The sequence below is a fragment of the Aulonocara sp. 'chitande type north' Nkhata Bay genome, linkage group LG3, assembly GCF_057382095.1.
Source record: "Aulonocara sp. 'chitande type north' Nkhata Bay isolate Kocher_YH1m ecotype deep benthic linkage group LG3, A_spYH_male_GT1.1, whole genome shotgun sequence".
Taxonomy (NCBI): domain Eukaryota; kingdom Metazoa; phylum Chordata; class Actinopteri; order Cichliformes; family Cichlidae; genus Aulonocara; species Aulonocara sp. 'chitande type north' Nkhata Bay.
Window position 1 is genome coordinate 21476084 of NC_141346.1, and position 13529 is coordinate 21489612.

The window sequence follows — 13529 nt, forward strand, 5'->3', positions numbered from 1 at the left end:
AGAGACAACTATGAGTTTGTGGTCTTCTTGTGTGTGTGTGGTCGAGTCTAAGCTAAAAAAATCAAACCATACATTTAAGGGTAAAAGCAGAAATTTGGCCTCAAAAAGATAGAAACCTTCCCACTGTGACGCCACAAACACACACATATAGTTTCCATCTTTCAGCACGTTCGTCACTCACCGATATAATAAATGAGTGATGGGTTAAAATCTGAAATTGGTTCTGGCTCCTGTTTCTGTACTCTCCTCCCTCCTCTGCCTTGTCTTCTACCCACTTTTCCTCCTCTGCAGCCTTTATCAAAACACATTTCTCCTCCTCTTCCTCTTCTCATTCTCTAATTTTCCTTCCCTGGTGTCCCTCCTTTTTTCTTTCCCCTATCTCCTCCGTCTACCCCTCTTGCCTTTGTCTTCCTTATCCTTTAAATTCCCTTTAAATCTCATTCCCTCCTCTCATCATTCTTAATCCCGTTTCTTTGGTCTTCTTTTGTTTCTGCCTCTCTCACCCCTCTGTCTTCATCAGAGAAACACAATTAAATCGAAAATAAAAAATAAGATCATTACAACAAATTATAAAGTAAAATAAAAGAATATGAAAAATAAAGATAAGAAAATGAATTAATGAAGAAGTCTATTAACCTAACCCTTTTAAATGATTAACTAAAATGCGAATAATTAAAAAAAATACAGAATTCCATTATTTAGTTTAAATGATTTAAAATTGCTATAAAAAATTGGCAAAATAGAATTTGTAAAGTATTTCTTCTTAAATCTGGCAGCAGTCTGAACCCTTTGTGGTCTGATTGTGGAACTGAAACTGAAATGTTATCTCTCTAGTGGGGAGGGAGCGTGAGCTCGTGTGTGAGGTCAACAGTTATGTGGTGGAGATATCACTCAAAAAAACGCTAATTGTATTACACATTACTCTTACTTTTCTTTATAGTAATGCAGATGAAGTTGATCTACATTCCTACACTCACCTGTCATCACAGTTGTGATGATACAAGTGGCAGACATGTGCTTGCCCTGAAGGGGGCTCAGCCTTTGCAGTTACAGTAAGGAGCTCAGTTATTCTCAGTCATAAGAGCCTCAGAGTGACCACAGCTCCTCATTAGTAAAAGAAGATAAGGCAGTTCAGAATGCCACCTGGATACGTTTTTTGCATATGCCGCAGTGAGAAAACCCTTGAGCCCAGGCCACAGTGGAGCAGCTATGATCTGGGATCACCTTTTTCTGTGCCCACGTTTGAAGAACTGGAAGTGGAGGGTGAGGAAAGGGAGATCTAAGCATCTAAGCCGCAGAAATTCAATGGATGGATGAATAAAATGAAAATTAACTCCTCCCTCACATAGCTTCCAGCACCTCCATAGCCCCCCCCCACACACGCCCCGTTGTCTCTTCCCCCCCTCCCCCAGTCTTCACCACCTTGTCTATCCTCCCTCCCCACGTTCTTCTCTCGCCCCCCCCCCCCCCCTCTTAAAAACGAGAAGCCCTCCTCCTATGACCCTCCACTCCTTTTTACGCGCCGTGCGTAAAGCTTTTCAGTCCGTGTCCAGAGCGCACAGTCCAGCAGAAGAGAGAGCAGGAGAAGAACATATGTGCATGTTTTAAACACCGATGTAGAGTGTGTACGTTTACATTTGGCTCTCCGTGCAGGAGGTGACTCCGTCTTTAAAAGTGTCCTCGGCTCCTTGGAGGCTCGTTTGGGGGCCGAACTTACCGGCGGGTTCCGCTGATCCAAAGTGACAGAGGCGCGGATGTCAGCGCTGCCTCAGACAGCAGCCGAGCGATTGTTTCCTAAAATAGGGCAAAGGACAACCGAGACCTCGCTTCCCGCTCCAGGTTGGGTAAATTCAAAAAGACATTGGAGAGAGAAAGAGGCGGGCAGAGGAGAGAGACTTGTAAGCGGGACTTACACACGAGGATCCAGAGGATGGGGATTTAAACTCTCAACCAACGTCAGACACCCGCCCCTTTCTTCCTTTTTTGATAATTTTTTCCCCTTTTAAATTAGATTTCAAGTTTTTGTTTTATTTATTTATGTTGATGGCAGCCGGGAGCCGCGTGACTCTTCCCGGGGTTTTCCGCTCGGGCTGCCAGGGAAAGAGAGAGGAGAGATCCGAGATACGAGAGCGGTGCCGGGACCCGAGCTAAGCGCTGAGCGCCTGAGAGGAGAGACTTGGAGCAGGTCAGTGTGTCAGGAACGCACGCACACCACGCGCTCACACATGCACCTGCTGTGTCAGTACAGGAAGCATGCTTGTACTGTAAGCGAGCACACGTGCACTTATGGACGCACGCGCACGCTGATTTACAATGAATACAAAATGCGCGCGAGAAAAAAGAGCGAGCCTTCAGATGTGGGGCTAATTTACTTTTCGCACTTTTATTTTTTTATTAATAGGACGGCCTTATTTTCTTTTCACGGTTAATTTCCGTTAATCCAATTTCACATTGTTATTTAATTTATTTGATTTTCACGTAAAAAAAAAAATTACAAGTAATTTAATACTTATTTTTAATATTTTAGTTCATCCTATTTCATTTCATGAATTAAATTTTTATATTTTCTAATATTTTCCTTTTTTTGATTTTTATAAATTTATTTTATAAATTTACATTTTATGTACTTTTTCACTTCATTACACACACACACACACACACACACACACACACACACACACACACACACACACACACACACAATCAAAATATATATTAATTTCATTTAAAATTATTTTGGAGTTGTTATGTATGCAGTATTGTGTGTGCCTCACTGGTCTCACTTAGACTCTGGTGATTATAAAGAAGACACCCAAGAGTATGTCTTCTTTATATTGTGACTGTGAATGTACACACCAGAAGTAGGTACTGTGTTCAGAAAGTTTTGGCTCTAAAAGTTCTAGTTCAAGCTTTAGTTTTAGTGTTATTTTGGTTTCAATGGTCTCCACGTTGAAAATGTGTCCTTTAAAAGCAAATGTTGGTTTCGCACGCAGCGCTGATATGCTGTTAAATGAGAGAGAAACAACAGCGCCGTGATTGCACATGTTCACTGCTTGTCTTATCCTCCCTGCGATAAGGAGCGCAGCTGTTTAAATATTAAACCATCATTTCCAGCAGAAATCTGTCCTGCACACTTCTCCTCCAACGATTCGCCCACAAACACTCACTTTAATGTGTGCGTCTGAGTGTCAGTGTGGCTTCTGAGACGACAGAAAGGTGCAGGCTTAAGAAAAGTCCTAATGTTGGTTGTTTCTGTCGGAGGTCTTAAAAAGAATCAGAGGCTTAGTGAGGTTTCCTCTCTGAGCTGATAGCTGGTGACTTGGGATGGGTACCGCACCGGTTCTGACATAAATGGTAGTAACCAGATCGAAAAGCAGCGCACATTTCGGTGTTTTATTTCCTGAGATGTCATACACTTTGGATTCTAGCCAATCATTTTACCTTTGCAAGCATAGTAGGCGGGCCCAGGTACGTACATTCTTTTAGAGCAGAGCTACAGATTATAAATGCCCAAGGCGAAGTGGTCAAAAGTCTGGCTGTACTTCATAGCAAAAGATGTAAACTCAGCAGCCTGCAAGAAGTGCTTTAAGCTGATACTGTGCAAAGGAGGTAACTCCTCAAATCTGATGAAACACCTGGCAATGTATAGCATTTTTTAAAAGCTGAGAAATGCACCGTATTTGATAGCTTGCTGCGAGACCTCACATCGAGCACATCTACTGCGGGTGTGGTGCCTGTTATCGGATCCGGAGTTAGCAACATCCCCCAAGAACCCGAAGACGAGAGTCCTGGCCCCTAGCCCTGCCAGTGTAGCAGAAATGATGAGGATGATGATGGCAGCAGCAGCCGTTCTTCTCTGTGTGAGTAGCTTAATGTTGTTCGTTTGTAATATACGCTGAGCACAAGTGTAATTTACGTTGAGTAGGCTAACCACGTTATTAAATTAATGCATGTAAGGTGAACTAGCAAACACCGTCGTAGTTACATGCGGCTGTCTTCTTGTTTGATGGCAGATACTCCCTTCACCCTGGCCAAAAAGGCTAAAATGACCAAAGAAAAAGTGGAAAACAGTTAAACATGAGAGGTTTAGGACAAAGTTTGTGTTTTTTTCCATTCTTTAAGCACTGCTTCCAGCTAAGAGTGATACCATAAATCCCCTATAGCTGCAGAAAAGGCTAATATTGTTATCTTTTTACAAAAAAAACAGCTAAACATAAGAGGTTTTTGGAGTTTTGAAGTTTCGTTCTTCATTCTTTAAGCACCGGTTCGAGAACTGTTTAAGCACCGGCACCGTTTCAAAAGTACCGGTTTGGTACTGGTATCGGATAAAACCTAAACGATCCCATCCCTACTGGTGACCTGCTTCCAATAATTCATCCGTCTGACCACATTTTAATGTGGCCACCTTTTAAATGGTACACACTGTTCCTGGATGTTGAAGTTCTAACATAGATGTTGTTCATTAGATGAACGGATAGTAAATCCAGCTTGAGGAAAACAAGCTTTTCATTTCTGTGTACCATCTGATTCAGAAGTCAGCAAATTACTTAATGGACCTTTGAAGTCCTATGTGACAACATTTAGTCCCATTGACATAAAACCTGAGACCAGCTCACAATATCAGCTGTGGGAAATTAATTATTAGCTATCGATGACCAAATTGGTGCTCCGCTTGGCATGTGTGTCCAGCGGCCTTAATCAAACACGCCTACGCTGCCGCCTGGTCCAGAGATGCACATTGGATCCTGAATCATGTGCAGCTCCTTCCTGTTTGCCATTTGTGAGTCTGTAGAGCAGCAACAGCTCTCTGAAAGCTCTCAGTGGAATGGAAGCTGAGTGATCAGGGAGAGTTTGTGCTGCACAGGTGAGTTCACGAGCACCTTCCTGCTCCTGGAGGAGCTCCCGTTTAGCTTTACAGTATTCATGCTACAGGTGCTTGTTGACTCCAATATATCTGGTTAATGTTTACTGTGAGAACGCCTGGGTGTCAAGTATATTCAGGTGCGTATTAATGTTTGGAATGACCGCTGAGTCAATTTTACTTTTGTGTTTGGTCAGTTTTGTCCTGTTTTCTGATACTAGGAAGGCAACAGTATGACAGTTTGAATTGAGGCATTAGTGCTTTGAGCGCATTGTTTGGAAGCATTGCCAGCAGAGACGCAGCTCTTCTGTTCTGTTCATAGAGTTCTTTAGATAAGTGTACTTTTTCAACCCAGTCTCGTGCCAAACAGGAAGGTATCATTTCCCAAACTTAACCAAGTAGCTTTTTGTGCATAGTGCGACAGTCACGTTAGGGAAAACAGTGGCTGGAACAGCAAAGGTTATGGTGAATATATGTAATGAACTTGCAATCTAGATGCATTTAGAATGGCTTTGATGATGGAGATCTGGTCTATAATTGATCTATATGAGTTGCTGTTTCAGAGCAACTTTGCTGCATCAAGTTGGCAATAAAACAGCAATAGGATAATAATTTTGCAATTGAATGAGGTCAAGTTGCCAATTACATTCAATCTCTATCCATTTTTTTCTCTTGCTTTTCAGGGTTACAGAGCTGGAGTCTATCTCAGCTCATGCAGGGTGAGATGCAGGGTAAACCCCTGGACAAGTAGCCTATTTATTGCAGAAAGAGTTATAACTATTCCTAGTCAATTTAAAATCACCAATTAACCTAGCATACATGCTTTTAGGATGTGGGAGGAGTCCGGTGTACCTGAGAGAACACACATAGACATGGGGGGGAAATTAGCAAAGTCCACCTAGAAGGGTGCTAGCCGAACAGTAGATTCAAACTGAGGACTTTCTTCCTGTGAGGGGATGGCGCTAACCACCACATTACCATGCCACTCCTACATGATTATCTGTTTGTGATAATACAGCAATTAAGTTAGACGTCTAAGTTAGACTGCATAACAGTGATAGCAGCCAGTCCAAGTTGGGTTTGGAGACAAACTGCCGCCCACAAGAAGACCTATGCAATGACCTTGTGAAGTTGAATGTGCAACACCTTCAACATCTGGGGGACTATTTGGTCTCCACAAATTTGCAAAAAACAAAAAAAACAAACCCCTAACCTAAAATCAAAATTAGTACAGGTTTAGTCTAGTTTTTACTCTCGACTGAGCAATGGACATAAATCAGTAGCTTTCACTACCTTAAGGTTCTTTTCAAGAAGAAAATTCACAAAAAGCTTTGCAATACAGATGCATCAATTGAAACAGTATAAAGATATAAAACCGAATACAGGGAAGTCTGTACAAGTGAGTCTTGAGTTAGTTTTTAAAAGTATCAATAGTATTCACAGTCCTTAGGTCCAGTGGAAAGGAGTTTCTATCCAGTCTTAAAGACTAGTTTTCAGTGGCTAAACCTAACCAAGTAGCTTTTGAGAAAATGTCCAGAATCACAAATTAATAGATTAAATGATGCAAGTGTTTTAGTGTTTGATGAACTGACAAGAAAATGTGTTCCTTTTGCAACCAGAGTCGCCCCCTGCTGGTCATTTGAGAGAATGCAGGTATAAAGCACATCTGTATCAGCTTCAACTTTTAGACCCATGTTCTTCATACATATATGGTCTATAGTTGCAGTTCTACACTTTCATGGATATTTTCATGTGCACTGAACTTTATGTTTGGCAGCTTTACAGTGAACTTTGAGCTTTCTGAGTCCAACACAGAGTCATAACGGGTGCATTCAGAATTTGTTTTGAATGTGTTTTTTTTTTTTTTTTTTTTTTTTTTTTAAACTGTGCAGGTATATTAACAAGGAGAGGAAGACTTACTTCACATACACTCACTCCATCTTGACTGCAGTAGCAGATTGTGACTGACAGAGCTGGTTTACAGTCACTCGATGTTCCAGGCTCTTTAATCTCCTCCTCTGTTGGATATGCCACTTTTGATTGATTACAGTGAATCAGACTTTGATGTGTCAGTCTGACCGGTCAATCGATCAGTCACTGTCACTCACCGAGCTTGTTCTGACAGTGGCATCACTCATACTGCTAGTTTCCTCCAGCTGCTTGCGCTTTCTCAGGCTCATTTAATCTCATTGAGTCTTGTCAAGAAGTAACGGTGTCTGCTTGGATTGACCGTTATAAACTGAGACTGATATGTGTTTTGAAAGAGTGCTAATGGACATATCAGAAAAATCAAAACATGAATACTGAATAGAAATTGATTCACGCATGAATGATATAGCGCTTTAAATCTGTCAAACTGCAGCTCTGAGTTGAAGTTTTGTCTGCTTTTGCTTGCAGGGTCTAAATCGCTTTCTGTGAAATACAGTTGTTGGGCTTTCAGATCTCTTGTTCAGGTTATTTAGCTTCGGTGTTCTTGTTTTCAAGGGAGATGAATGTTGAGATGTCTTTTGAATGGGAGAATATATTGTTCTAAAACCTGCATATATGTTTAAGCATTGACGAGCAAGCTGCTGATTCCATATAAGACATTGAAGCACTTCCATACCATCAGTGATGCAGGTCTTTGAACTGAACACTGATAAAAAGCCTGGGTGGTCCCTCGCCTCTTTACTCCAGGGACACAGCATCTGTGGTTTCCATTTTAGTTCATTCCACTTTAAATGAGCTCTGGTTTAGAGGCGACAGCAGTGTTTCTGGATCATGGCCATTCAGGTTGTGTCTTTTTTGCATGATAGAGCTTTGACTTGCATTCGTGAATGGCATATTCCTGAGCCAGCGCTGTAAATTCCATATCAGAGTCATTCCTGTTTTTAATGTAGAGCCACCTGAGTGCCTGAAGACCACCAGATGAGCATCCAGTACTGATTTTTGTCCTTGTCCCATGTGCTGAGATATTTCTCTTTCTTGATTTTATTATGTGCAGGAGATGATATTAAAAGTCTTTAGAATTTGACCCTGAGGAACATTATTTTGAATATGCTTCACTTTTTTTTTGTGAACCACTGCCTGTCTTTACTTCTGAGAAACTGCCTCTGTAAGATCCCCTTTTTGTACCCAGTCCAGCTGTTTCTTTTTAGCACCAGTTATTTTTCTAGCTTTTTGTTTTGTTGTGTTTCCTCACAACATTTCTGAGATGCATTCATTCCATCAAACTCAAACTAATAATAGTTTTCTCATGTATTTAATATCTGATATGTTTTCTATTTGCTGTTGTGAATAAAAAAGGTGTTTATGATATTTTCAGTTACTGCATTCTATTTTTATTTGCATTTTGCACAACATCCCAACTTTTTTTGTCATTGTTGTTGTACTTAACAATAATAATAAAAAAAAGCAGTAGCTAATTCACCTTCGACACAGTTTCCACGGTGTCAGCACCATCATTTGAGCTGCATATGTGCCACCACAATGCTTAACCTGAATGAAAGGGCATAATATTGTGGTATCTATCTTTTCTGCAGGGGACTGCATCCATACCATTCAACCAAATATTGGTCCTAATTGACTCTCCTTTATCAGTGTTACCATGGCACTGGCATCTAATAGGAACCCACAATGTGCCACCACAGTGCACTCACAAATGTGACCAACAGAAAATGGGAATGATCCCGGCATGTACAACCAGCGCTTCTCTCAGTGTGTCTGTTCACATGGTTACATAATCACAAAAAGCCCCACACTCGCGCACTCAGGCCTCACCGCCAATCACCCCGCTGCTCGTGTGTGTTGTCTGATTTCAGGGCACACACATAACACACACCAGGACTGAGGATGTCGAGGTGTGATTCCCTCAGTGTGTTTTCCCCATTGTTTCACTGTTTCTCCTGTCTAATGAGCACACCATGGCTACAGATGTTGGGCAATTAAAGTTACAGGAAGCCGTGTGAGAGATTATCAACAGCCACACACACACACACACACACACACACACACACACACACACACACACACGGAGGGTGATCTAATGGCTGCTGGCAGCTGAGCTTCAACACGCAGCTTTGCAGCTTTTCCCCCTGAGGCAGCAAATGTTCTGTTTTAGCCCCGCCCTCCATCTCGCTATATCACCTTTCAATCATTCTGATGGTCAGCCTCCTATCCTGAAGGTTGTAATCCGCCATCATCTCCTGAAATATATTTTCTCTCTTGTCTACCAGAGATGGAAGTGACTTCTGTCTTACAAATCAAGGTCAAACATCCAAAAAGTTGATTGATGGAAAACTGTAACAGAGACCAGTAAGTCTCAAGCTGTGGTTCCTAGTGTGAGTGGTATAATAATTTACTCCACCACCAACCCCTCCAGCCTCTAGCTTTGGACTTTGAAGAGGAAAAGTCATGATGTTGTGATTTAAAAACAAGAAAATAATGGTGGGAAATTCAACAGCCACTTTATTTGGTATGTCTTGCTAGTACCAGGTCAAGACACCCATTGACCTTCACTACTGCTTTAATTCTTCATGGCATCGATTCAACAACGTGCTGGAAACATTTCTTTGAGATTTTTGTCCTTATCTACACAAACAAATCTGCAGCAAATTTGTCAGCTGCATATCCATGATGAGAATCTGCTGTTCCACCACATCCCAGAGGTGCTCTACTGGATTGAGACCTGCTGACTACTGAGGCCATTGGGATACAGTGAACTCTTTTTCATATTCAACAAACAAGTTTGTGATGAAGTTTTGTGAAATGGTGCGTTATTCTGCTGGAAGCAGCCATCAGAAGATGAATACAGATTGGTCACAAAGGGATGCACGTAGTCAGCAACAACACTCAGGTACACCGAGGGCTGTAAATTTGAAAGTGCTCCATCCAAGCAGGATGAATCTGTGCATTCATGCCACGTTCTGACGCTACCATCCAAATGTAGCAGCAGAGATTGAGACTCATCAGACCGGCCAACCTTTATCTAAGCGTCTGTTGTGCAGTTTTGGTGAGTCAGTGTGAATTGTAGTTTTGGTTTTCTGTTTTTCCTTGCACCTGGTGTGATCTTCTGCTGGTTTTACTTTAGCCCATCTGCTTTAAGGTTTGACGTCTCATGCCTTCAGAGATGCTCTTCTGTATTCCTTGGTTGAGTTGTTATTCGAGTTACTGTTGCCTTTCTATAAGCATGAATCAGTCTGGCCGTTCTCCTGTGTCCTCTAGGATCAACAAGGCATTTTCACTGGATGTTTTCTCTTTATTTGAAACATTCTCAGTAAACCCAAGAGATGGCTGTGTGGGAAGATCCCAGTAAATACTTAGATCACCCTGTCTGGCATCAACAACCATGCTGTGTTCAAAGTCAGTTAAATCACCTTTCTCCCCATTCTGATTCTTAGTTTTAAAATGCAGCATGATGTTGACCACATCTACATGGATGCATGTACAGTGTTAATGCCATGCAATGTGACCATATATACCAGGTGTACCTAATAAAGTGTCTGGTGAGTGTCTATAAGTGATCCATTTGTTTTTAAACGGTTAGCAATTGTTGAATTTGCTGCTGTAACATGAACTTTTGGGTTGAATCAAATCTATCTTTTTAATCTGAAAGATAGCTGTGACATGAATTTAAGCCTCTTTTCTAATTTTGCCTTTTGCAAAGTGTTAACCATGAATCTTATCATATCTGTGCACGTAAATCTGTTGTGGGATGAGTTTTTCATCATTCCGTGTCTTAAATATGATGCTTGATGTGCAGCTCTGATCATTTGCATCTCATTTGCATTATTACAGAACGTTCAATATGATTTGTGCTCTCAGACATTATTTGCTGATGATGTGCTCGTGCCCGTCGGAGCATCTTGTTAGTCTGAATGAGCAGAGAAAACAAAATGAGCTAGGCGGGTTAATTAAGAGGTCTCATTTAAAACTGTACATGTCAGCAATCAGATAATCGAAGAGCATGGTTGCACATGGCTTCATTTGTTCATTTCTCTAATATTCTTTCTTCCTCATCACTTCCTGTCTGTTTTTTTTCTCCATTCTTCTGTATGCAACACATAACTCAAAGTATGTGAACGATATCTAAAAAGAATAAAAAGAGCAGCAAGCCATTTACATTGGAGAATTTCCAACTCGATGTTGGAAGTTGGAGTTGATTAAATTATTGTTTTTATCACACCAGATTGCTTCATTCATTGTTCAGAGTTGTAAAAATGTTTGTGTAGCTGAACAACTTGTCCGAACCACCAGCTTGTTTGCCTGCAGTGGCCACCCTTAACTTGTCCCGTTTCTGATTGATGTTAATCCTCTACCGTGTGCCCGTCTTCATCTTTCTCAGATGAGTTAATTAAACCTGACATTATTACTGAGCTTACAGCTGACTGTTTCAGCATTCAACCATAAAACCACGTGTTTATCTCCTTATCAACAGACGATTACCACCCACACTCGCAGGGGCTGTTAGTGTTCCATTAGTCGTGCAACCACCAACTTCACTCTTTTAAGAAGTCCACATATATTGATTCGGTTTATGTGTGTTTGTTTTGTGTGCTTATATCTTTATGGCTTGAAAACATGTTGTAAACATGGCTTTGAACTTTACATCTCATTTTTACTACCTTTAAAATCACTCACTGATGCCATAAGGTTTATGACTTCGGCTGACCCATTTCTTTCAGTCTGTCCTTGCATGTTTTCTTTTTCCTGACTGTCTTTTTATGTAAATTGGATTTTGTGCATTTTTATTGCATCTGTGTAGTTCTTGTTTACTGCTTAGCTCCTACCTTAGCAATACAAGCAAAAGGTCAAATGCAAATTATATTATACGAATCATAATAACAAATTTTTGTAGCTTTTTTTTTTTTTTTTTACACATTCCAAAACTATCTTACGAAGTGGTTTTTAAAGAATACACAGAAGGAAAACAAATACAAAATAAAAGTATAATAGAAATGAGAGAAAACACCCCAAATTTGAATGTGTTACTTAACAGGCCATGGGGCAGGCCATGATTTCGGCATGCAGAAAATACAACGAAAATGCAAAATGACCAGAAAGGGACAAAGTAACTATAAAGACTGCAAACAATGAATAAAAATCTTCAGAATTAGATTTTAAATGACCAAAAAGAATGCACAATGCCCACAAATGGATGCAAAAGGATAAAAGATCTAAAATGACCAGAATGGCACACAGAAATAAGACACATACTAACAAAACAAGACAATGCCCTCCCAGATCCAAAATGACCAAACTGAGACCTAAAAAGAGCAAAATGACCATGAAACAATCACACTGACAAACAAAAGAATCAGCATTAAACACAAAACATGCAAAATAAAACACAACTTCCTTAAATAAGAAAGAAAACCCTCACAAATGGCTGCTATAGTAGGGTCTACCTTACAATATAAAAAGGGCCTTCAGGCAGCTGTTGTTGTGATTTAGTGCTTTACAAATAAAACTGAAATGAATTGAAAGGTTAATGCTAAAATGACCAAAATGGTGAAAAGAAGACTGAAAATACTAACCAATATCAATCATAAAATGTGTGCAATACTGCATGATATTAGTCAAATATAACACAAATTAGAAAAGATACAAACCCCCACATTTTACAAATTACAAAACCGAGGCATACAAAATAGCCAAAATAACATAAAACAATGTTACTGTGAATATTATGCAAAAAAAAAAAAAAAAAAAAAAAGAAAAAAAAATATCACAAAATATTGCTGTAAACTTAGCAAAATGCGTAAAGTCATACAATATGGCAAAATTAGAGAATCAAAGAAAATTATAAATGGGCAAAATGACAACAAAATCAGACAAACTTAACAAATTATGAATAACAGGTACAGAAGGACATAATTTCCATGAAATAAGAAGAAAATGAGACAAAATTAGATGTTAAGGAAGCACAAATCACCAAAATCAGACATGAAACCACCTAAACATAATTTGAAATCCCATATGGCCATAAAGACAAGAAAAAAAAAAGAGATATCAAACAAGCAGAAAGATGGAAAACAAGACAAAGAAAATTAGATGAGAAATGATATATAAAATGATATTTTAGCTATCTAGAACTTTGGAGGACTTACTTTGACCAAATGCCAGCAAAATGTGCTTGTTTTAACTGAGAATCCAGAAGGAATTATCATAGAAGGCAATATATAGAGAAAGACAGGGAACCAAAGGTAGAGCCTTGAGGAACACCATGAATAAATCTAATATGGGTCGGAGATGTCACCATTCTGGTCTATGCATCAACTTTGTTTTGCATTTCCATTTTCACTAAATAGGAGAAGAGTCTATTGAAAGAGGTGGATGTTAACCTAACTAAAACCCTAACATAGGGTGATTGATGGTGACCTGGATCATGTTAATAGATGAACCATTATTTGAGTTTGTGTCCACTTCCTAAGTTGTCATTGTTTCTAAAATTGAAAGATCTGTATTTATATCCACTTTATACCTCAATAAACTTTTTGAATTAAACTGTAAGTTTTTAAAATGCAATTTACCTAATGTAATAATTCCTCATACCTTCAATAGGAAAAATCACCCCCACAGTACTGTTTGAGGGTTGTGAATCACTTTTTATTAGACCAACAGATAAGGTCCCACTGGGTACAGAGGAGGATTAAGAACTCCCCAGCAGAAATGGACTTTTCTGTGTAAA

The 13529-nt window shown here is 39.8% G+C and overlaps 1 protein-coding gene across 1 annotated transcript in view; it reads left to right on the top strand.

Moving 5' to 3' along the window:
* The first annotated feature begins 1555 nt into the window (after positions 1-1555).
* Positions 1556-13529, top strand: part of npy2rl (neuropeptide Y receptor Y2, like) — an 87776-nt gene continuing 75802 nt past the window's right edge. Inside the window, exon 1 of the mRNA XM_086272996.1 lies at positions 1556-2185. The gene's annotated coding sequence lies outside the window, so the exon portion shown is untranslated. The remainder of the gene's footprint in view (positions 2186-13529) is intronic.